Source organism: Anolis carolinensis, chromosome 3, assembly GCF_035594765.1.
Source record: "Anolis carolinensis isolate JA03-04 chromosome 3, rAnoCar3.1.pri, whole genome shotgun sequence".
NCBI classification, from domain to species: Eukaryota; Metazoa; Chordata; class Lepidosauria; order Squamata; family Dactyloidae; genus Anolis; species Anolis carolinensis.
The window spans coordinates 251,805,213-251,830,794 of record NC_085843.1 but is presented as its reverse complement, the minus strand read 5'-3'; the positions used below and the strand labels follow the sequence as shown (position 1 = coordinate 251,830,794).

General features: G+C 37.2%; 1 protein-coding gene across 1 annotated transcript in view; it reads left to right on the top strand.

Annotated features, from left to right (window-relative positions):
• Positions 1-24,071, top strand: part of irs1 (insulin receptor substrate 1) — a 67,782-nt gene extending 43,711 nt beyond the window's left edge. The window contains exon 2 of the mRNA XM_003218293.3: positions 22,992-24,071. The gene's annotated coding sequence lies outside the window, so the exon portion shown is untranslated. The remainder of the gene's footprint in view (positions 1-22,991) is intronic.
• Positions 24,072-25,582: the final 1,511 nt, after the last annotated feature.

The window sequence follows — 25,582 nt, the reverse complement described above, 5'->3', positions numbered from 1 at the left end:
ACTAATTTCACTGGAAAATTCTTGCCATTAAAATTAATGCAAAGGAATCAGTATTACTTTCTGAAGTGCATTTTGGAAAAGAACCTATTCCCAGCAAACAGCCTAGATCTCTAAAGAAGTTACTTTTTCTGTTGCTAGTTAAGTTTACATTTTATTGCCTGGATTATACATTTACTTGTCTCCCAGAGCCCATATCTCTGCCTACATGGATATACTGTACCTCAACTGTCTCAACTGAAATAACAAAAAATAATATCTTGACAGAATTTAGGCCTGTGATTCTAACACTCATTTTCTCTTCTTTTGTATGATTTTAAGATCTTTGATTCAGCTTCAAAAGTTTGCATGATATATTTTTGGCCCAATAAAGGTGTCGCTGTTTTGTAGATTTGGGATAATATTGTTTTCCCACTCTCGTGGTTTTGAAAATACTGTCTCAATCACAGTATTGTTGGTCTGTTCGAGCACCTAGCTTAATATTAGTACTGTACTAATCCTATTACTACTAGTATTATTGTGCTTGGATGGTACATGCAGACAGGTTACTTGAAATGAAAGGAAATGTACTATCTTATAAGATTAATGAGAGCTAGTTCATAACTCACTTTTAGAAGATTATTTGGAGAAACTTTAAAGATACAAGTGGGAAAGAATTTATTACTAGTATTAATAGTGATAGTACCAAGGTGTTACTCTTTTTTGTTTACAGGAAGAGTTAGAGCGGAAGTCACTGAAAATCCCTGTATATATATATATATATATATATACATATTTTTTATTTTAATTTTTTTTCTTTTTTTTGTGTTACCTTTCTGGCTTTTCTATACAAATATTGTTCTCCCACTTTCCATGTATATATATTTCTTTATCTTCTTCTTTTTTCCTACTTTCTATACTGCATATTGTTCCCCCACTTTTTATGTATATAGATCTTTTTCTCTTTAATAAAAATTATATGACAGAGAGCTAGTTCATAACCAGTTTTAATGAGTTATCAAATGATGACTTGCATGTACAAATGGGCCAGTAAGGAATGACGAGGCACAAAACCTTTTTTAATATAATATGATCACACAACCCACAACAAAACCAAACGGTCATAAGCATGTATGTGCATGTATAAAGAGACACTTGCTAGCCATGTTCCTGTTTGAGTGAACACAAATACGACTGGAAGGAGTAGGGGCTTAAGTATCTCAAGATGCAAGCTATAATGAGTGTCACAAGATTAGATCTGGGCAGTTGATCACATGTGATTATTGCACTTCTAGATTAAAATACAGCTGTATTTAATATGTGGGTCTTATTTTCTCTTTTTTTGGGGGTGGGGTCTTGCTTTCTCTTTGGCGATCCAAAAATGCAGAGTTCTTTCCAAATCACTGCTAGTTTTAATAGCCAGAAGGTCTGGCTGTCATTCAGAATAGTGATTTAATGTAGTCAGTCTCACTAAACTAGATCTCTGTATACTTTTACATTTGTTATCTCCAAGGAAGAGGACAGACTTCAATAAAATAGCAATTATCAAAGGAGTGTGAAGTGTTAACTGATGGTAAGCAAGAATATTGAGTGAAATTTTGGTGCATGAATTCTTTCAGGAATAATTTCATCCCAGTTAAGTTATTACTATTATTCTTACCTTAAAGCCTTGGCAACTCAAATTTGGTCACGACCAAGTCATGAGAAAATCCTTAAATTAGTTTTCTAATTTAAAGTGGTGTAACATTTGTACGTTGGGAAATAACTCATTACTGGCTTTTACTATGACAAGAATTTGTCTGTTCTACATATTAAGTTACAGTGAAGGGGCCCTGGTCTGTCCCTCATCAGGTTCTTTGTGCCTGGCTCCCTGCCAGCCTCGGAAAGTAACTTACGTTCTTCCATATATCATGTTAGCTCTATCGGATAGCAGATTTTATTTTTGAGCTGCTAATATGAACCAGCCAAATTGGGAGAGGGGGGACACAGGAACGGTTCACTCCACACATAATTACCAGTAATCAGTTGAACATTTATTATGCAAGCCTCATCGTCTTTATAATGCTGCAGCATTAACTGATAAGACTTTACTACTGCTTGACAAGAGTATGAAGAGATTTTAAAAACAACACAAATCCAATAATATAAAATTAAAGTATCCAGTATTCAATGCCTACAATATTTGCTCCCACTCAGTCTGATTTTAAAAAATAAAATCATAACGGTAAACCTTCATTTTTCCTAGAGATATGCATACAAGTTTGCTGGTTGCTCTTATTTGCCTTGAAGTTGCCTTTCTCTAGGACTGAGAATGTGACTCATTGAGTTTTCACAGTTGAATTGGCATTTGAACTATGGTCTCCAAGGGTCCTAGACCAATACTCAAACCACTACATCATTGTGGCTCTATGTATTATTTACCACATTTATTTATATTTTAATCATAAGCCTTAATCAGAAACTTGTTATCAGAACACATAATTCCTTTTAATGATTCATAACTGTTGCTAACAGGGAATCAAAGTTGTGTATACACTTGTATTATAGCTTCATTGTGAAATAGTTTCTCATTGACCAAATGTTTGGTGATGATAAGACAGCAGGTGTAGCAGGAGTTTCTTTTTCCACTGGGATGGCACAAGTAGTCTATGACATCATTTATATCAAGTATCTGATAATATGATCTTCCAAAACAAAACACTTGATATGACTCCGTGCAATGAATTCATTTACAGTAGTCCCATGTATATGACTAAATATTGACAGTAGCTATTTCTCCTGGAACACTATTAATAAATAGAATAAACAAAAGTGATTCATTTATTTGATATAAGTGATATGAACTCCTCTTCCTTTTCTGAATTTACAAAATACAGGGGAGGTGAGAATGCCCAACTGTATTTTGCCAACATTATAGATTGGAGGCATCCTATAATATACTTACTGACCATAGTTATCTCCTCTTTCTTGGCTTCTCCCCTCCCGCCCCTTAAATATGAGGACACCTATTGTACAAGAAATGTTATTCACTGTGATTACCCTTAAAATATAGAAATCTTTCCTTGGAAAGTGAGCTTGCTTTCCTCCATTTTTACCTGATAGCAGAAAGTAAAAAAAAAAATTCTTTCAGTAGGCATTTTGGTACTGATCCATTATCTGGGCAGATGCCACCAGGGGGCTTTAGAGAGAGAAGGATAGTCCATTTTATTTGGGGGGGGGGAGTTGAAGGAGGAAAACAATTTCCCCAGTTTTTGCTGGTTATTCCCCTTCTCACTTCCTTCTCATTTCATAAATGAGGGTTGCTTCCACCAGCGACATGGGTGGGGGGAATACCCCCCACCCATAAAATGGTCTATCTTTCTCTCTCTAGCACCCCCTGGTGGCCTGCACCTGGATAATGGAACAGTATTGGCATTTTAAAGTGCTGCTGTGTTCTTTTCCAGAATGAATATTTAATTTGGCTGGACTGTATATTCAATTTGGCTACTACTATTATTTGCTGTTTTGCTGTTGTGTCTGTGTTTTCATTTTGGATAGTTTCCATTTTTCTTAGTTTTAGAATTTATGTAATGATTATTTGATTTATTTGATGTTGCTTTCTTTTTATATTTTGCTCCTTTCAGTCCCCATGGATATTCTGTGTTAGAAAAGAATAATCAGAATAGTGTCAGTTAATAAATAACCAACATACTTGCTCATTTTTTATTTTACTGTCCTAGAACTAGGAAAGAAGAAGCATGTAAGAATGACTATAAATGTCTATCCCAAAATACTGCTTCTTGGTGTTTCCTCTTTGCTCTCATTGTTGACAGCTGGCCCTCCATATCCATAAATGTTGCAGCAACAGCTTGAAAATACCCTTAATCTCTTATTTAAAAAACACATCTTGATTTTGCCATGTTGTGTACAGGTCACCATTTTCTATGTTGTTGTATATAATGAAACTTCCGCATCCATGGATTTTGGTATCCACAAGAGGTCCTTCCTGGAATTAGGTCTCAGTGGATATCATGAGCATACTGTATTTAGATGGGAAAAAGCAAATATTCCTCTTCGCAGTCTGTCCTGTTTTGGAAAGAGTGAGAGAATGATTCCAAGAAAGAATATCGGTCTTTGTGCAAATCAGGGAAAGAAGAAACACAAGTAAGGAGGAAGCCTTTTCATTCTGAGATCCTTGGGGAAGAATTGGGTTAGAATGTAATAATAAAATATAAACAGGTTACTTATAGCCAAAGTGGCATGGCATACATGCATCCCCCTCCCTTGTCATTTTCCTAAGCACAGTCCCTTACCAGTTTGCTGGTGACAATGAACTCTTTGTCTTAATTCATGTACATTGATAAAGCTCTGTGTCACATTACTGCAGTCTTAGGGCCACTGCAGTTATCACTGAGTCTCACTAGCAGTGGCAAAATCTATACATAAATATGTGACTAACAAAGTTGGAGGAGTTCGCAGTGTCAGGTGGACCGGAGCAGTTTCCAGACTCCCACTGGATGCACATGAATTTTAATTCTCTAGAGGTTGACCATCCTTCACATGTAAGCTTTCCTCCTATTTGCAAGTTCTGATCAGAAACATTTCTCCTTGATGTTCACGTTCATCTGAAACACTTCCTCTGCTCACCTATCCTACTTTCCGATCTACCGCTGTGTCTGTAGCACTATTTGTTTCTTTTGTCCCCAGACTTTTCAAAACCTTCCTTTTCTGGTCTTTGGTTGTTTCTGTTGTCTTTTCCTTGAATTTCTGTATTTATTTCGTGTCAAAAGCATTGCATAACAAATACATTTTAAAATGATGAAAAAAAAGGAAATCACAAGCAACTAAATAGTTTTAGACCAAAAACGGGCAACAGCAACCGCATTGTCTATAGCTTTAAACAACTCCTTCTCCGTGCATGAGGCAGGACATTGTGGGCAAGCATACATATGCGGAGTTGTTTGTTCTGCTCCACAGTCACACAAGGTGGAGGATTCCTCCAGGTAGTGCCACCTTGCCAAGTTGTCTTTTGATCTGCCCACTCCACTTCTGAGTTTGTTCAGGGACTTCCAATTTGCCCATTCTTGGTTTGCCCCTGGAGGAAGACCCTCATGGGGGGCCATCCAGTTAGAATTGCCAGGTTTAGCTGCCCAGAGGGACACCCTTGCTGTTGCTGGAGGAACATCAAGAGGAGTGGTGGTTTTCATGAAGCCCTTCCTTGATTTGAGTCTGGTGGGAGGAGGCTGATAGTCATGCAGTGGGTGGCTTTCACAGTGTTCAACCTTATTTCTCTCACCGTTAGCAGCAACTTCCCATCGCACGTCAGGAGGGGCAATGCCAGCTAACTTGTAGAGTTTATCAACAGGTGTAGGTTTAAGGCATCCTGTGATTATTCTGCATGTTTCGTTTAGTGCTATGTCCACCTGCTTCGCATGGGCAGACTTTTGCCAGACAGGACAGGCGTACTCAGCAGTTGAGAAAGACAAGGCCAGGGCTGATGTTCTTATTACTTGTGGGTCTGCACCCCATGAGCTGCCAGTCAGTTTCCGCAGGATGTTGTTGCGTGCAGCTTACTTTGTGCTTGGTGTTCATGCAGTGTTTCCTATATGTTAATGTTCGATCTAAGGTGACACCAAGATATTTAGGATGGAAACAGTGTTCGAGCTCTTGGCCTTCCCAAGTAACTTTCAGTTTCCTGTTGGCTTCACGGTTACGTAGGTGGAAAGCACACACTTGTGTCTTTCTGTATGATCTGAGCAGTTTGGTTAGTAGCAACAAGATGTTTTAGAACCGGAATAATTCAGCTAGAGAGTCTTTTGCCTGCCCTCTTCTTCTGTGATGAAATTATTTTATTTTATAAAAGTATGATAAACCTGGGGTTTCCACAGCTTTTCAAGAAGAGATGTATGGATGGGACATGCATGGTTTTCCTAATGTGATGACCTTTGGGGAGGATGAAATAGTGTGTTTTATGCATAAAACTGTTGTACCTGATTGATTTCTGCTGGATTATCTAGTGCTGTTTGCCTTTAGTTTCAGAAGCATGTTGTCAGCCACTTAAGATAATGTTTGTTTTTTTAATGGAAGGCGGGGGGAATCACAGAGTAATAATTTTCAGGTATGCATTTTTCATCATTATTAAAAGAAAAAAAGATAGGTTGGCATAAAATTTAAATGTAAATATACTACAGTAGAGTCTCACTTATCCAACGTTCTGGATTAGCCAATGCATTTTTGTGGTCAATGTTTTCAATATATCATGATATTTTGGTGCTAAATTCATAAATACAGTAATTACTGAGTAATACAGTAATTACTCAGTAAATACAGTAATTAATGTGTAATGAACTACTTTTTCTGTCAAATTTGTTGTATAACATGATGTTTTGGTGCTTAATTTGTAAAATCAACCTATTTTGATGTTTAATAGGCTTTTTCTTAATCTCTCCTTATTATCCAACATATTCACTTATCTAACATTCTGCCGGCCCGTTTATGTTGGATAAGTGAGATTCTACTGTATCTACTAATGAGGGGGGGGTTCAATAAATGACATCTGCCTGCTGAGTTTGCAATCCAGGTGCTAACTCTTAATGAGCAACTCAAGGTCCTTGCTGCCCTTCTCTTGGTTATTTATCTTGAAATCAGACTTGGGCTGGATAGCCCTTCACATGAGGGTCTGTCCTCTGATAGTCCTTCACACAGAGAACTATCATCTGTAAAGAAGACTATTTGGCTCTCTTCTTATGAGTGGTGTCAGAATGCTAACAATATGCTGCTGGTGTATTATTTTCTCTTTGCATATATGAGCTCTATCTAATGTAGATATCCTGTTTCAAGATCTGGGCCAGTATGCATTTATATATTTGATGGTGCTTTGAGATTTTCCAGTCTGTTGATGAGAAATATCCTCTGTGCTCATAACTCCTCTCTCGTAAGCCATAAAATCACACTAAAATAACAGTTTCAGGGTAAAGTGAAGAATGATGATGTTGTGCAGTAAAAGCCCATATTAAATTAAGGACCTGTCCATCACTGTAAGATTTCATTTGCTGTAAAATTGAGTCTGTGCCTTGTAACCAGCTTACCGTTAACTAAAATGGCAAGTGTATGCCAGCTTGCAAAGAGATATTGAAAAGGAAGCACATGGTTATTACATTTCCAAAATACTCTCTTTATTATACAGTAGAGTCTCTGTTATCCGACATAAACGGACAGGCACAATGTCGGATAAGCGAAACTGTTGGATAATAGGGAGGGATAGGCCTCCCCTTGCTCACCTGCCCTCCCTCCCTTGCTCGCTTACTCACCGGGCCGGGTCCTGGTTCTTTGGAGCTTACTTTACCTCCCTCTCTGCCTGGGTCTTAGCGAGGAGGAGGGAGAGGGAAAAGGAGGGCAGGCGAGTGAGTGACTGAGTGAGTGAGAGGGAGGAAGGGCAGCTTGTAAAAGCAACAGTGACGGCAGGAAGAGGAGCGCTGCTGTTGCCTTTGCAGCCTGCCTCCTTCCCTCACAAACTCACTCACCCACCCTCTTTTTCCCTCTCCCTCCTCCTCGCTAAGACCCGTAGGATAATCCAGAGTGTCGGATGAATGGAAGTCGGATAACCGGGACTCTACTGTACATAGTTGCTACTAGTAGCCCTAGAAATTATATCCCACAGCAAAACCATAATTCAAAACTGGATATTCTAATATGTGTACTCTTGATGTATTAAAATGCTTGTTACACAAAAATGCTTGGTTACTTTACTAACTTTTATAATAGCATATGGGGCTATATATTTATATAAGATAAATTGTGATCTCTAAGTTTTTTAAAAAAGAGGGATTAAGATTAGCATTTTAAGGTCATGGTATTATTACTGGTTTTGTTTTACTAGCATACACACACACACACACACACACACACACACACACACACACAACATTTATATCCCGCTCTTCTCACCCCGAAGGGGACTCAGAGCGGTTTACAAATCAAATGTACATACAATATATTATTAGCTTAGCACAATATAAGCATTAAATTACTATATTGTACTATATCATTATATGGGAATTAATATTATTATATTATATTATTATTAGTATAATATTGTATTACATTATAATATTATTATCAATATTATATGTATATACAGTATATTATATATTTATACATTATTATAAATTATATATAAATAAAATAGCATAGCATGTTGCTATGGCACAGGAGACAAGATGGAACTATCTTCCTGCCTCTCAGGTTGGTATGATGTCTTCTTGGCCCCCGCGTTCTTCACTCTGGCCCCAGAGTGGCAGTTATTCCTTGGTGGGAGGGGTTCCCAACCGATGAGACAGGTTGGTATGATTTCTTCCCCCCCCCCCCCCGGTTCTTCACTCTGGCCCCTCCTTTGTGCCTTTTAAAATATTGAATTTCTTGTAGATTTCTCTTATTTTTCTCTTTGAAAGAGGGAATTTTTTTAAATATTTCTACAATTGTTTTTGTAGATTTTTTCTTGTTTATTTTAATAGCTTAGTTATCTCATTTCAACTTATTTTGATGCCAGCAACAGTCTTTACCTACTGATTAATGTTCGTTCTGGAAAATAATATATATTTTAAATGCTATATGTACAAAAATAACTGTCTGAATTGGATGTTAGCCAATAATAATAATAATAATAATAATAATAATAATAATAATAATAATAATAATAAAACTTTATTTATACCCCGCCACCATCTCCCCGTTAAAGTTAGATTTGGGACCTCTAGATATCTTCAGCTGGTATGATTTTGTTGTCTTGTGCTTCATGTGTAACATTTTTTTAACCAGTTCTGGCTAAAGAAAGCTTTCAGAGATAGCAAAGTAGATAATTGGTTAGATGTATGATCACATTATGCCCAACCCTCCATCTGCACATCTCAAACTGGTACAGACCTAAGGAGTGTTTATGACTTGTTCAGATGCCAGCAGTATGCTTTGTTCTGGGTATGAATCATGATATTGTGCCTGCACTAATTTGAATGGGCAGAAGAACAAATGTTTAAAAAGGAGGATGTCCTGAAATTATGCTAATATAAACACATGTCTAAATGAGAAAATGAATTTCTTGTGAACATTGGTTACCATTGTATTGTAGGGTCTTGAAAGGATTAGAAAACTTCGTGTATTTTGACCATTGCCTAGTAATACTCAGTTGAAAGAAATTCTAGGCAAAGATTCTACCTAGGCATGCAGCTGACAAAATCCCATAGAAATACTGATGATAGTGAAGTAGTGGCAGTGATTAACTTGAAGGGCTTTAAAGGGGAATCAGGCATATTAATGGAAGAAGGGCTTGTCTGTGGATGCCAGTCACGACACATCCTTTTACAGAGCCATATGCAGCATGTCTCTATATACTAATAGTTGCAGGGGAAGCATGGTTTTGTGTGTATCGCAAGGGGAAAGGCAGCTGCATATATGCTCTGTGTGTGGGCTTCCCATATACAACTGGTCAGCCTCTATGACCAGAATGGAATGTCACAACTCATGTTCTTCTATTCCTCAAGTAATAGTCGTTTCGGATCACACCTAGCAGAGATTGTATCAAGATAAAGTCTTGACTTCACTTGCACAAGGCCAATGTGGCATAGCATGAGAGTTTAAAAATAAGATGAATAGTTCTGACTTCAAATTGTCACTTAGGAAAAAAGGAGATTGCAGTACAAGTGGATTGTTTCAATTGGAAAATAAATGGCCTTGAGTTTGCAATGGTTGATAACTCTATAGGAGGGTCTCTCATTCAAATCATAAGATGTCATCTGTACGCAGATGATGTCCAGCTCTGTCACTCCTTCCCACCTGTCACTAAGGAGGCTGTCCAGGTCCTGAACCGGTGTCTGGCCACTGTGTCGAACTGGATGGGGGCCAATAAATTGAAATTGAATCCGGACAAGACGGAGGTCCTCCTGGTTAGTCGCAAGGCTGAACAGGGAATAGGGTTACAGCCTGTGTTGGACGGGGTCGCACTCCTCCTAAAGACGCAGGTTCGCAGTCTGGGGGTGATCCTGGACTCATCGCTGAGCCTGGAGCCTCAGGTTTCAGCGGTGGCCGGGAGAGCCTTCGCACAACTCCGCCTCGTGCGCCAGCTGCACCCATTCCTTGGGAGGTCTGACTTGGCCACGGTGGTCCATGCTCTGGTCACATCCCGGCTGGATTACTGCAACACACTCTACGTGGGGCTGCCTTTGAAGATGGACCGGAAGCTCCAGCTGGTGCAGCCAGGTTAATAATGGGAGCAGCTTACAGGGAGCGTACAACCCCCCTGTTAAGCCAGCTCCACTGGCTGCCGATATGCTACCGAGCCCAATTCAAAGTGCTGGTTTTGACCTACAAAGCCCTAAACGGTTCTGGTCCTGCCTATCTATCCGAACGTATATCCTCCTATGAGCCTGTTAGAACCTTAAGGTCTTCCGGGGAGGCCCTGCTCTCGATCCCACCTGCCTCACAGGCGCGGCTGGTGGGGACAAGGGACGGCTTTCTCGGTGGTGGCTCCTTGGCTGTGGAACTCCCTCCCCAGCGATATCCGGCAAACCCCATCCCTCCTGGGATTTAGAAGAAAATTAAAAACTTGGCTCTGCGCCCAGGCATTCAGCGAATAAGCTCATTGGCTGATGTAATCGGGTCGCAAATCTGTAATTGTAGCAGTATTGAATGACTGAGGATGGTGCAATATCTCTGCCTTGCATCGTTTTAATTTTTGTATACTTTTTATTATGTTTTAATTGTTTGTTTTATAGTATATTTGTTGTTGGCCCTCGTGGCAGAATGTAAGCCGCTCTTGAGTCCCCTCGGGGAGAAGGGCGGGGTATAAATGCATGTAATAAATAAATAAATAAATAAATAAATCATTACCATAGGTTGAAGTTAACTTCATAGCAAATAGCACCCCTTCCCAGGTTGCATTATCTCAAGCCAATCAATGTATCTACCTAATGAGGTTTATGGGACTATAAAATAGATGGTGCAGGTATACATTTATATTGCCCAAAGAAGCAAAATGTGCATATAGATTAGAACTGGGTAGTCAGGGAAAAATGCATGAGAATCAGTTTAAGCTAAACAGCAACAACAAAATCAGGGTCCTAGGTGGATACAGATTTATACTAATAGCTCCTGTTCTATAATCAGAAAATACAAATGTTAACATTAAAATGGTAAAGGGATAAGGCATATAGATCCAGCTGGGAAAGTAGCAATGCATTATATACTTAGAGGATCAGTAAAGTGTTTCATTTAACATATGGTATGATCAGTTTAGATAAAAGTCTGCTGAGAAAAACCATGCTGGCAAATATATTCAGGATGAACAAGTTTCTGGACTTAATAGAAATAGTTTGACATTTACTAGTACAAAGTGTAATGATCTGTCTTGGGGGAATAATAATGAATGCTCTGTTGACGAGAAATCATCAGCTGGAAACACAAGAGGAAAATGAACATTTTGAAATGTTGGTTAATCTTGAAATTATAACATACAATTTATGCAAATGTGATGCAACTAAAAAGATGAAATATGCTATTCTAGCATATTTCATCTTTTTGGTCTGTTTTATGCTGCTTGCCCTGCTCTCCCCAATTAGTTTAGAAACATAAATGATGTCGTGAAATAATAGCTAACACAATTTTTATATGGGAAGCTCCAAATCATACATTTTAGAACATGAAAGTTCTGGCAGGCAGTATCATGTGAATTTACTACTCACAAGATCATATTGATCATAGTGAGGGAGAAAAGGGTAAATAAACAGGAGCTTGTGAGGGTATATTTGTGAGGCATTTATTGTAGAATTAAGGAAGTAATGGTGTCATTATTACTCAGTCTGCATCTAGAATGCTGTATCAAGGACTATCCACTTTTCTTTGAAGAAGACTATCTTTAAAGCAAGAGCCAGCATCGTTTAGTGCAGTAGTTCTCAACCTGTGGGTCCCAGATGTTTTGCCCTTCAACTCCCAGAAATCCTAACAGCTGGTAAACTGGCTGGGATTTCTGGGAATTGTAAGCCAAAACACCTAGGGACCCACAGGTTGAGAACTACTGATTTAGTGGTTTTAGCATTTTTTCTTTAAAAAAAAAAAGCTATACAAGAAGATGTGTTAACAGTATGGCTATATAATCCTTCTTTATAACAATATTGACGAATACATAATGAATATAGAAGTGATATACATATAATGAGATGGACATTAATTATAGGCAGGAAAAAATATCCTTACTACTCGTAATTCTGCTGTTCATTGTTTTGGGGATGTTTGGGGAGTTGATGAAGATTTCATATATAGTTTCCTCATACATCTTTACGTCAGAGAATAGTGGCATGGAAAGTGTGTGACTCAAGAGATAATGACTCAAACAGAATGAATCTGTGATAATTACAATTGGGATAAAAGAATCTTTTGTCCTCTCAAAGTCAGATACCATAGTGGTGAGTCTGGAATAAAATACCCTTATAGAAGGTCAGAGCTGTTTGCAACCTGCCTTTTTTTTAACAGCTAGGGGAAACATATTTAAGATCAGCATGCAGGCTCCTTTTCCAGACTTTTATCTTAAACGTTATGTCAAGCAAACTGTTCTGTTGTTACAAATCATTGTTAATAGGGTGATTTCCTCTTGCCAAAATAAAATTGGGTGCTGTTCTGTCTGTAAGAGGGAATTGGAAAATTTCCAGCTCCGCATTTCTTGCACTGTGCAGGGTGTTGAACTAGATGACCTACAGACTCCTCCAATTCTATGATATTCTATAGCATATTTCCAGTACTCCACTGTAAGAATAATTTCTTCTGAATCTTTAGATAGATGCTGTAACATATAGGTATTTCTGAGTAGAGTCTGTCTTATGTTGAGGATCTTATGGAAGGGGGGGGGGGCTTTGTTTCAGCTACATGTTAAAACAGTCATCTAGAAAACAAGACGTGAGTTTCCTGGAGAGCATAACCCTTATTTATTGCATTGGAAGCATCAGAAAATAGTGGAAATTGTTAGAATGTTATATCAGCATAGGAATGAATCTTGAAGCATAGTAAGATAGAAAATAAAGGAGTAAGTAGTGTAAGTTGACTCACATGTGGCTATTTGTTTTGTTTCCTAGCCATATAGAATCAGTCTAGTATTGGTGTTTAGTAAAATAATGCAAAAAAATCTCAACTCTTAAATAGTGTTAGACATGACTGTGTTGGCTGTTTTTGTATTTCTACAAAAGGCCAGGATTTATGACAGCTCAGAATTCTGGCAAACGTATTGAAGGGAAGCATTGTTTGCTTATAGGTGTGACAGCTTCCATGGGCTATACTTTTTTCGTGTTACTTTAAGATTAAAAAGCAATAAGAAACGTTGTCTAATACCTCTTGAGGACTTCAAAATGCAGGAGTAAGTGGGAACACTATAGAATTATAATCAGCAGTGTGCATCAAATTTATAGTTGCTTGAGATGCCAGATAACTAGATTCATGGTTTTATGCAACACAGAATGTAACATTAAGATGCTTATTATGCGAACAATATGGTTTTGAAATGTAACATGTCTGCCGTGACAATATAACTTTTGCTACTATTAAGGACATGTCCTTGAAAGGGTATTTCTTTTCAATACTAGATTGCACCAAAACATACTTTAAAACTCTCAGAGAATTCAGATATCTGATTTAGATATCTCACCATGCCTACAAAGGCCAGCATGGATTTTGAAATCCCCTGACACTATAATTTGTTTCTACTCAAATAATACAAAGCAGACAGAAATGACACTATATTAAAAACAAACCAGCATTGATTCTTTGCCTAACCAGTTTTCCTTCCAAATCATTTTTGTTTATATATACTCAAAGTGAGGAATCCTTTTTATATAATTCCATGTAAAGTTGGTGATACCTTTAAATGATTTAATAGGTATGTAGTTTTAACATATTCCCTCAAAGGAAATTAACTCAGATTTAATTTTATCTATGAATGTGTCCAAATTGTTACCCCAGGCTCTGCAGTATGGTTCTTTCTATCTTTGATATAAATTCTGTTGATTCTTCTGAGTGTTTTTGTTTTTTAGCAGTATGAAACTTCATATCCTATAATTCTTTAATGAAAGTGTTGTCATCTTGTTAAGTTTACTTCAAAATATAAAATTGATGTCACTAGTGGTTTTGAAAGGCTAATCCAGAGGCAGATAGTAAAGTATACCATTACAGAGCTAAACATGCAGCAGCTCGTTTCCGCCTTGCTGTGTGAGCTGATTAAGTAATTCCATGCTTCTTTTGAGGTTAATCCCAATGAAGTCCAGAATATCTGGATAGCTAGCCCAAGAGGACTGTATGCTTGTACATATGGGCATTTTATGTGAGCATGAAAGGAATTGCTCATCCTGCATCTGAACGGCTCTTTCCTTACTGGTTGTTGTTAGTAGTAGTGAGCTGCTGAATAGACTAATGAATAATGTTTTCAGGCCAAAATTATGGATTTTGATATGATTCATGAGTTGCATCAAAAGTGATTCTTCAGAGAGGGAAAAACTGCTCCTGGCCTCTGCCACTGCTGCCATTTTCCACCCAGCATTCACAAAGGCCTTTTCCCACTCAGAGAACAGAATGGTTCCCCCCTTTTTGGATAAGTGTTCAGTATTAACTCGTTTTTTTTTTTTTTAAAAAAAGGAACCATACATTTGAGTAGAATGGTGAAAGTCTAACCCAGGATAACTCAAAAGAAGCACCGACTCCTCTCTACTCCATCGTAAGAGTGCTTCTGGCCTTTTTGAATGACTGGATGAGAAAGTGGTAGTGGAAGCAGCTTTTTGGCACCTTTCTTCAATTGAGTGCTAAGAAACTAGAAGGACTCAGTGCCTCTCTTAGATTCTTTTGGGACAGAGTAGGTGCTCCTCTTTTACCACTTTACTCAGAGAAGAAGAGAATTCCTTTTTTGATAAGAGTTGAGGACCAGAACTTACATTGGCATGTGGATAAGTCAACCCAGTTTTTTACGGTCAATTTTTACTAAAATTTCTAGATTTACTAAACTATTTCCTATTTTGACTCCCAGTCCTATTTTCTATCCCAGTAGCAAATGGATGGTTTTAAAAACATTTTCTTTATCAATTCTGTGCCTTTTAATACTTTTATTCATTGTAGTCTGGCTTATAGGTAAAATCCAAAGCATTTCATTTTGCTCTCTTTTATTATTTGTTATCACATCAGCTTTGAGATATTGGAATTTTTTGAATGAATCAGCTCATTTGCAGTGGGTTTTTTTTTTCTTTTCCTGCTGCCTTTCAGTTTACCAAGCATTATCTTCTTTCCTAATGAATCACATGGTTTCATGTTGTGCTCAAAGTTTGGTCACTATAGTTGCTAGAAAGAGCTCAGGCTTGATTTCATTTTGGACCCATTTATTTTTCTTTTGGGCAGTCGGTGCTATCAGTAGAATTCTCCTCCAGTATTACATTTCAAATGAATTGATTTTCTTTCTGTGAACTTTCAGTTTTCTTCAGATCTCTTTATAATGCATGTCAAGTTCTAGAGGAGATAAAGAGTTTCTTGAAATTACCTGAGAATGTTTAATATGCCAAGACTAGAGCTTGGGAAGGTTCCTTTTTGGACTACAAAACACCAATGACTGGTGGACTCTGCTGGCTGTAATCTGCAAAGATACCTTTACCATATCATAAATACTGATAATATGGTAAATCAATGGTATACCTTTGAGGATATGGCTCATCTCTATGTCTGAGAAGAAGGTTCAGTGATTGTATGATGACAGAAGAACAAAATGCATTTAGATTCCTTTTAAGGCAGGGACCCATGACAGTTGCACTTGGGAGGAAAAGAGAAGGGTCAAGCCATCATGGATTGAATCAGTTGGACCTTATTACTTAAAATTACTACTTACTAACTGATATAGATGAATCAGGGTTGCAGTGTTATTTTTGTTGTAGTTAATCATAACATTTTTTGACCAACCATAGCCCAGGGAATTCAGGGTAGTATACATGGTCTCATGACAAATCTAGGAAGTAGGCTAGGCTTGGGGTGGTCAGAGAGAGAATGTAATTGGTTTGGTGGCTAAATCAATTTAATAGTTGGAGGGGCATTAGATCTGAGGTACTTTTGGCATTTGTTCCACTACACTCATTATTACAAATGGACCACCAGCAGACCTCAGTGAGTGGTGTAATCAATCTGTTATCTAGCTAATCCTCCCCTTGCTCTCACCAGCCATGGAATGGCCATGTGGGGCTGCAGGATCTTAGAAGTAAGCCTGCGGTTGTTGCAGCCACATGTGAAATTACTATGCTACATGGTGGCATACAGGATTCTGACTGAAGCATGTCTTTCTTTAATATGCAGATGTCAGTGCGCCTAATATCAGGGGAGTATGGATTTCTGGTACACTGTTTGTCCCATCTTGCTGCCTTTATGGTGTTAATTGATCCATGGATGGTCCAACTCAAGTCATTTTGCTACTTGAGGCAGCACAACAAATTGGTCCCATACTTTACCCTCCAAGGTGTTTATTATTTAAAGCCAGCAATGTTATTTTGGCACAGGAGGCCAAAAACCCTACAAACACCTCTATTCGTGTCTGGCAGTGAAAATACAGCAATGACAAAATAATAAGTCAAAATTTGTTTTCTTTGCATGGTATTCCATATCTGCAGCCAAAAGCCGCCACTTGTTTTTGCCGTCTTCACCAGTTGTATCAATAGCACTTACTTTTTAATTAGCATCTTATAACTGAATCTTCACTATTATCTTTTCTGGAGATGTCAAGTGGCAAGTTTTATATGTATATCTTCTGTTATTTAGATAGTGATGTAGTTTCATTTTTCAGCCCCTTCCTTTTTGTTACAGGAAGGTAACAAAAACTACTAAGAGGGAAAGGAAGGGGAGTTCTGGTTCTGTAAAGTAAAGAGGTATTTAACTTTCTAAGTATTAATCTTTTCCATATTATTGTTACCTTCCCTCATCAATACATTGGAGCCCCCAGATGGCGTAGTGGACTAAGTGACTTGAAGGTTGGGTTGCTGACCTGAAAGCTGCCAGGTTCGAATCCCACCTGGGGAGAATGTGGATGAGCTCCCTCTATCAGCTCCAGCTCCATGCGGGGACATGAGAGAAGCCTCCCACAAGGATGGTAAAAACATCAAAACATCCGGGCGTCCCCTGGGCAACATCCTTGCAGACGGCCAATTCTCTCACTCCAGAAGCAACTCCGGTTGCTCCTGACACGAAAAAAAAAATCAATACATTTTCTAATTTCTAAACATTGACAATTGAATGTTTAGACACTTTATATTTGATCTGGAAAAATCTATCCGATATGTCTGTACTGTGTCTTTTTGTAGTTACTATAAATAAGTACTATTTTCATTGACTATTTTAGCTATTTTCTTTAGGCATCTATTTACTTCATTGAGGCTCCTGGCCAGGGAACACAAGGAGCAGATTGTATGAGCCTCCAAATGCCAAAATGATTATGGAGACTGGGTATGTTGTGTTGCTGGCACTCAAGTCCATTCCCTGGATGCTATAGATCCTGTGTAAGAACATGTTAAAAGTTAGGCCACTGCTTTGGAGGGCTATAGTAGAAGTTGTTGCTTGAAGGAAAATCATAGAGGAAAGAAGAATACCATAACAACAACAATTGCTACTATCACTTTATTTCTTACCTGTCTTCTTGCGGCTGGAGGCGGAGCACAACATAGTTAAAGCACTTCAGAATACCTTATATGAAATACATATATTAAAATGTATTTCTATGAAATACATATATTAAAATATACAGAACAAAGTAAAATACAGTAAACACAGGACAGTTTAAATTCATAGTAAAGAATTGACTGGGCAGGCCTGCCGGAAGAAATAGGTCTTCAGTTGTCTCTTAAATTCTGACAGCTGATTTAGCTGTTGGAGCTCATCTAGAAGGTCATTCTACAGTCTTGGGGCAGCCGATGAAAAGGTCCTCAAGGTGACAGATTGTAATGGAGAAAGCAATCCTTATCTGGACTCAAACCATGTAAGGCTTTAAAGGTCTAAATTTATTTATTTATTTATTTATTTACAGCATTTATATTTTGCCCTTCTCACCCTGAAGGGGACTCAGGGCGGATCACATTACACATATAGGCAAACATTCAATGACTTTTTAACATAGAACAAAGACAAGACAAACATAGGCTCCGAGCGGGCCTCGAACTCATGACCTCCTGGTCAGAGTGATTCATTGCAGCTGGTTGCAGGTGGCTTGCTCTCCCGCCTGTGCCACAGCCCTCTTAGTAGTTTTTGTTACCTTCCTGTAACAAAAAGGAAGGGACTGAAAAATGAAACTACATCATTATCTAAATAACAAGATATACATATAAAACTTGCCACTTGACATCTCCAGAGAAGATAATAGTGTCCAGAATAATAAGATACAAGATAATAGCTTCTGTCTTGTCTGGATTCAGTTTCAAATTATTTTTTTCATCCAGCTCATTACTTCCTTCAGGCATTCATTGAGAGGTGACACACTATCCTTAGCTGAAGGCATAGATAAATATATTTAGGTGTCATTAGCATACTGATAGCACCCTATCCTATGCCTTCTTATGCACTCTCGTAGTCATTTCATGTATTTTTTTTTAAATGGGGATAGAATGGCCCTTTGTGGGATTCCACCTAACAGTTCCTTTTTGGAGGAGTAGCTATCTCCAAGTACCACCATGCTCTCTGTGTTAGATTTGATCAGTTCCAGCTGCTTTTTGGAGACATAGTGGAAACTGGGGATCCAGCCCAGAATTATTGGTTTCCAGCCTTTGGAGTTTTGCACTGGTTGCTGCCCATGGGAATACATTTACGCAGGTGAAGAAGAAAAAGTAGCTACTGCTGTTTTATGATTTGAAAGAGCTGTTACTTATTTTCAGAGTTTTTAATAATGTTAGGTTTTAAAGATCTTTGATAAACACATTCCTAGGAAAGATGTAATAGGTAAATATCAGCATGCTTTCTGTCGTTTTGAAAAAAGAGGATTCCATTGATTTCATATGAATTATTGTTTCATCACCTGAAGACTTAAGGCCTTTTTACTTTCTTAATTTTTAGCATTATAAATGAATAATAATTTCTTCATTTTATTAGACCATTATTTGATATCAGGATCAAATCTGCTGTTCCACAAAATGCCTTACATCTTCATTCTTAACAGTGTTTAAGGGGTAGATGGTCAATTGGATTGTGCATCATTGTTGCATCTCTATGTATTTTGAGCAGATGTTGAGCAAGAGCACTTCTCAAAGGTATTTTGTAATGTATGTTGAGCTGGTCCTCCACCCCCGTTTTGAGCAAGTACATTTTTCTTGGATTACCAATAGCTTCTATAGAATCAACTACAAACGCATGTTATTGAGGAATCCAGCTTGAAGCCTGTGGTGTATAGGAAATGTATTAAACACAGGTTTTCCCTATTTTCAGGCTGCCAGCAATGATGTCATTCATGTTAACAATCCTTACTACAGTGCACTGAAGTTAGAGAACCCTTTTTTAAAACGTGAGCGTTGTTAAGGAAACACTGGTCTTTGTTGATAAGAAACAATGGGGTATCCAAATGCTGATTTAAAAACTGTGCAAGGCACTCTTCCCCAAATTTGCTTTTTGTCTTATTATGGCATTCATATTTATAGTAATGCTTACATTTAAGAAGATTTAAAAAGTGGAATACTTTTAATTATTTCAACATTTTAACACATACTACATATTGCTATCATCTCAAACATTCATAAGACAAAATTGTTCAGATATTTGGATATAGTATTATTTCTGTGACTCAGATCTGTTGCTGAAATTATAGGATGTCATTTGCTGTTTAGAAATCTGACACACTCAAATTAAAATCCTGCTGAAAGAATTTTCCTCCCCACATTTCTTCTTAAAAATAAACATAGATGAATTTTGTTCACTGGCTGTACAAACTTTTTGATTTTAACTGAAAAAAGTAGCAAGCCATGTCATGCCTGATGTGTTATGTTGTTGACATCATGAATAGTATAAACATTACTTGTGAAAAAAGTCTTGGATATTTAAAAAAATTCCTGGTATCCATGACTTGTATCCATGAGATGATAACATCATGTTGAGATGGTGACTAAATCTTTCTGTCAGCGTTCCAGTGGTGAATTGATACCCACACTGTGTGTAATAATGTAATCCTGTTTCATGGGGCAAATTGGGATTTAAATAATGAATACCATACGTTATATTTATATCCTATATTTTTGGTCCTCCTATGGCAATGTAAATTGTATCATTTACCTTTGCACCTGGCCCCACTCCCTTTATATGGAAAAAATGCTCCGACTCAAACAAAAACCTATGGATTCTGTTTTTAAAAGTGAATTGTATAGACTACTTTTTGATCTTATATTCAGAAAGCCGCTTGAAATTCAGTTATTGATAAGGAGAACCTTACTTGTTTTTTAAAAAAATTAAGAATCTAAGGGTACATATATACTATAGAGTTAATGCAGTTTGACACCACATTACTGTGGTTCAAAGCTACGGTAGGCCCGTGCGCTTTGGACATACATGTCACACATGCACTCTCTTTCAAAGGAGAGTGAACGTGTGGTGTGTAGGCCCAAAGCAGGTGGTACCTGCTCCCACCTGCCTTTCATATCGAAAAACCACCAATATTTATCCTTCCTTGTGTAGTGGTAGAAGGTAAAAAGGCATGATGTTTCTCCTTGACATTGAAAATTGCTTTTGTCTCTTCAGAGTACCTGAGAGCAACAAATACTGACATAGGAAGTAGGACTATATTTCCCTTTCAATTCCTTTGATTGCATATCTGTCACAGGTTAGAACATGTGACCATTCTGCTAGGTACAGTTTGTTCCTGCAGTAGACTATTCATTCAGTCCTGGAAGAGAGCCAAGTATGAAACAGAAAGCAACCCATGTATATTTCACCTCTTCCCTTTTTAAATGAGGTAGTTCTTTTGTCACTAGACTTTTTAAAGAAATTATGGCAGGACTAATTTTAGGTTGAACATGTTTTAAAACTGAGTCTCTATGCTAAATTTCATATAGTTGTTCCAATAGGAATGTTTGTGTAGATTACCGAAGGGAGATTAGGAGAAAGTTGAAAGTATTTTAAAAACCTGTGAGAGAAATACTCCCGGGGATTTTCACAGTATACCACACATTTGCAAATACAGGTCTTTCTGTTCACATGAAGGACCACACAAAATAATTTGATTACTTAAGCAATTAGCACATAGCATTGGCAGTCTTTTGCCAGTTTTCCATCTCTTTGGAAAAAAAGTCTCGGCATTTTACTAAAAGGGAAATAATAATAAACTGTCTGACTGACTTTTGGAAGGAAAGCTCTTATAACCTGAAAATACATAGAGGTCTTCTTAGAAATCCAAGTTTTACTTAAAATAGTTTAATTTAGATAAAAGTTACAAAATCAGTAAATGTACTTCACATAGATATCCTGTAACACAGCTGTAATAGTTTTGAGCACAGGGTTGTATTCCTCCCCCCCCCCCCCCCCCCCCGATGGATTTTGGGTATGTGGTTGTATTTGTGGGATTTTGAAGCTAGTGTAACCTGGGGCAGAATAAAACCTAAATGTCAATAAGTCAGTTGCCAGAACTGACTTTCTGGAATTTAGAAAGCATCATGTATACACTTAACAGCAAATTTACTTTCTAAATGTGGATCTTGACGGTACCAGAATTTCACTCCTTATGCAGAAAAGTTAATTATCAACAGAAGCAAAAACTTTAGATTTTTTTTAAAAAAGGAAATGTATGAAAACTGCTGCAGATTGAGCATGCTCTGGTCAGAGAATAAGATTTGTAGAGAGGTGGAGGCCTCAGGGAAACAGGAATGAAGTACTGTGCAACATGTAGTGTTTTTAATGGTTTCTCTGTAGTGTTTTCCCCATAACATGTGGCTTGAAACATATCATTGAGGGTCTTCTCCTGATCCCATACTCATGGTGTTTGAATTTATGTACTGTGTAATAAGGTACCAAAAGAAGTGAGATGATCTAGTGTTTAAAGCATTTGCGGTGGCTATTCAAAATATAAAAAATTCAAAAGCATGTTTTATAAAGTTCTGACTTCAGATGAAGTGAAAGACCAGGCAGGGTGGACAGGAAAAAACGAAGGGGCTGTTGAATCCTTAACTTCCTTACTATTTCCTGCCCCAGATTGCGTCTTCCAAGCTGTCTTTCTCACCCTGGGAGAGAAAAAAAAGATGAGATCCAAAACAGTCCCCTTTCCTGCACTCATTTTATGCTTAATCTGGTTACTCTCCGTTTTCCCTTATGAAACAGTGATTTGGGGAAGGAATCAGGAATGAAATGCAACAGGTTGATCCACTCGTATTCAGTACAATCATTATTGCAGATGTCCAGCTAAATCATTTGCAGAAGAAGTTGTGTGTATATTGTAGTAACCTTTATTGACAGTGTTTGATTAAGATGTTTAAACATTTCAAACCCAGTTAGATTTATTCACCATTTGAACTGATGTATAAATCAACCACATGTATAAGTTGGGAACAGATTTTGAGGCCAAAATTATGGATTTTGATATGACCTATGGATAAGTAAAGAGTCATTCCATGGTGAGGGGAAACCACCAGTGGTGTCTCAAGGAGACAGATATCCCTGACCATAGCTGCCATTTTCCCACCCAAGCATTCAAAAAGCCCAGAAATGGTGCCATGACGGAGAGAGTAGAGTGGGTTGGTGTTTCTTTTAAATGCTCCTGAGATAGACTAAGCTACTCTACTCAGAGAAGGAGGTGGTTCACTTTTCTATAAGACTTAGGTACAATACTCACATTCACTTGTGAATAAGGCTGTGTTTTTTGGGTTGATTGCCTGAATAGCATTTCTAGACTTATACATGAGTGTATCGGGTATATTTGGTTGCCCAGTAAATCAGTAAGAAACCAATTCTGTGTCTGTCATTTTAAAAGGAATTATAACCATATATTTCTACATGCTTCATTTTTTTTCTTTTTCTTCTGTTTTCAGAATGATGACCTACACAACCTCAGAAAAAAAATCCTTCTTTGAACTCATGGGTATCCAGACTGTTTTGTGTATCACAACTAGGACCTCACATCTTCTTCCTCAGTAGATGGGTACGATGCCTCCAGTTCAATTTGTTTACTTTACACAGACCTCAGGAGTTAGTTGACTGAACTGCACATTTTTTTCTTCTTCAATTTTTTGTGCCAAGCGAAAGCACTGTGACCCCTGGATGACAAGTCTACAATTACTTTCTCCTCCACCATAAAGACTTAGTTGGCTACAGTGAACTCAAGTTCCCATCCCGTAATAACGGTGAACATGGGTATACTACTAGCTCAGATGACACAGTTTTTAAGTTGCTGCTGAAAACCCTTTACGACAAATCATCAGTGTAAATTATTACATACAAACTGTTAATGTTGGTTGAAGAGTATTAAATATTTAACATAGGTTTTTGATTTATACATGTACTTTTTTAATTAAAATGTAACTTTTCCTACAGCACATCTTTTTTTGATGTGGAACTGAGGTATATTATATTCTGTTGTAAACAGAGTGGGGTTAGGGTGGGGTATGCTTAAAACAAGTTGATTTAAGAATAGAGTAGGGTACTATTCTTTTTTAAGATTGTAAGTCAGAATATAATATAATATGGATCAATGGCCCATGGATTGTACAGTCATATTTGCTGGCATCGTAATTTGTAAAATAACCCTACAATTGACATGAATTCTTTCAAATAGAAAATAATATTTTGTACTCTCCCTGTAAAACATAAGGCTGTATTAATGAAAGGAAAACTTAACTGTGCATGATATATAGAAGTGTGAATTTGAAACTGTTGGTTGCACAGAAACCTAAAAACCACGAGAAAAATAAATCTGAGTCTTCCATTGTATATATATATGTATGTGTGTGTATATATATATATATATATATATATATATATATTGAAGAAAAAGAAAAACAACACAGGCAAACTCTTCAAATTGAAATATCCCTGGAATGAAATATGTCGGTGTTTGTAAATTCTGGAAATCTCTTTCTATACTTAATAAACTAGATACTGTTTTATCTTTATTTCTCCTGCTTCAGTTAATCTTCCTTCAATTTTACCAATTTTTTATTCATGTCCATTTGGGAAGTGTCCTTGCATTCTTATAGATGAAATTACTATTTTTAAATTGTTACTTTAGAATTAATATTTAAAATGTTGGGAGAAAGGTAGGTGATAATAAAATAATTTATAAAATTTCTCAGAGATCTCTGATTTCTCTACAGGATCTCCCTGAAACCTTGGCTCTGCCTTCTCACAACCTTGTTTATATTGAGAATTTCTTCACTATTTTAACCTTTAAAATGTAGAATTGAACTATGTTATGTATTTTAGAAGACAGAATTTTTCTGCTGTTTGTTACTCTCTTGTACAGTATATCCTATGTGTTTTCACTGAAATGGTTTCCTATCCAACTAGTTTCCTATATCAAAGACTAAAACAAATGATTATTGTGCCCTTCCCAAATTATTTTGCTAACAATTAGTGGCAGCCACTCACTTAAATACAGTAGAGTCTCACTTATCCAACACTCGCTTATCCAACGTTCTGGATTATCCAACGCATTTTTGTAGTCAATGTTTTCAATACATCATGATATTTTGGTGCTAAATTCGTAAATACAGTAATTACTACATAGCATTATTGTGCATTGAATTACTTTTTCTGTCAAATTTGTTGTATAACATGATGTTTTGGTGCGTAATTTGTAAAATCATAACCTAATTTGATGTTTAATAGGCTTTTCCTTAATGCTTCCTTATTATCCAACATATTCACTTATCCAACATTCTGCTGTCCCGTTTATGTTGGATAAGTGAGACTCTACTGTACTTGTAAGTGGAATTTGGGATGTGGCTGCAAAGCAACATAGAAAATAGACTCAATCTGTATGTGTAAACTGACAATACATCCTCAAAGCCATAAAATAATTATAAAGATAGAGGGGAATAAAGACTATAAACAGTCCATTAAAATTCTGTTTTAAAGTGACTATTCACATTTATAAAAATGTTAACCAAGCCTTTGAATTGTGTACACTTCCCTACAATTGTAAATGCAGCAGAAATAGGGCACTCCATTAATATATATTATCTTAAGCATTGTTAGATCATTCTTCCTGTTCTAGTTCAAACCTACAATCTTAAGCATACTCACATGGGAGTAAAAAATGTCTGAGTACACTTGCATACATTTATATGTCATCACTGGGTGGTTTGTTTTTTGAGTCACTAGAGTGCCGATTCCAACCAGCCATTTCTGATGGTCCTTTGCAGCAGATCAGGGGGCTTCATGGTAATGTCCAGTAAAAGATAATATGGGATACTAAGCTGCACCTGTTTTATTTTTTAAATCTGCTTCCCACAGACTTGGTTTACTCTTCAAATGATTAGTTATTGTACATTACATGCATGATTATATTTCAATATATGGAAAGATCACAGTCTTGCACACAGAAGTTCAGTGATGTGCCAGTGAATGCTAATGCAACCATATCCCAATGCAAGTGCTATAACTCTCCCTTCCTGTCTAATTG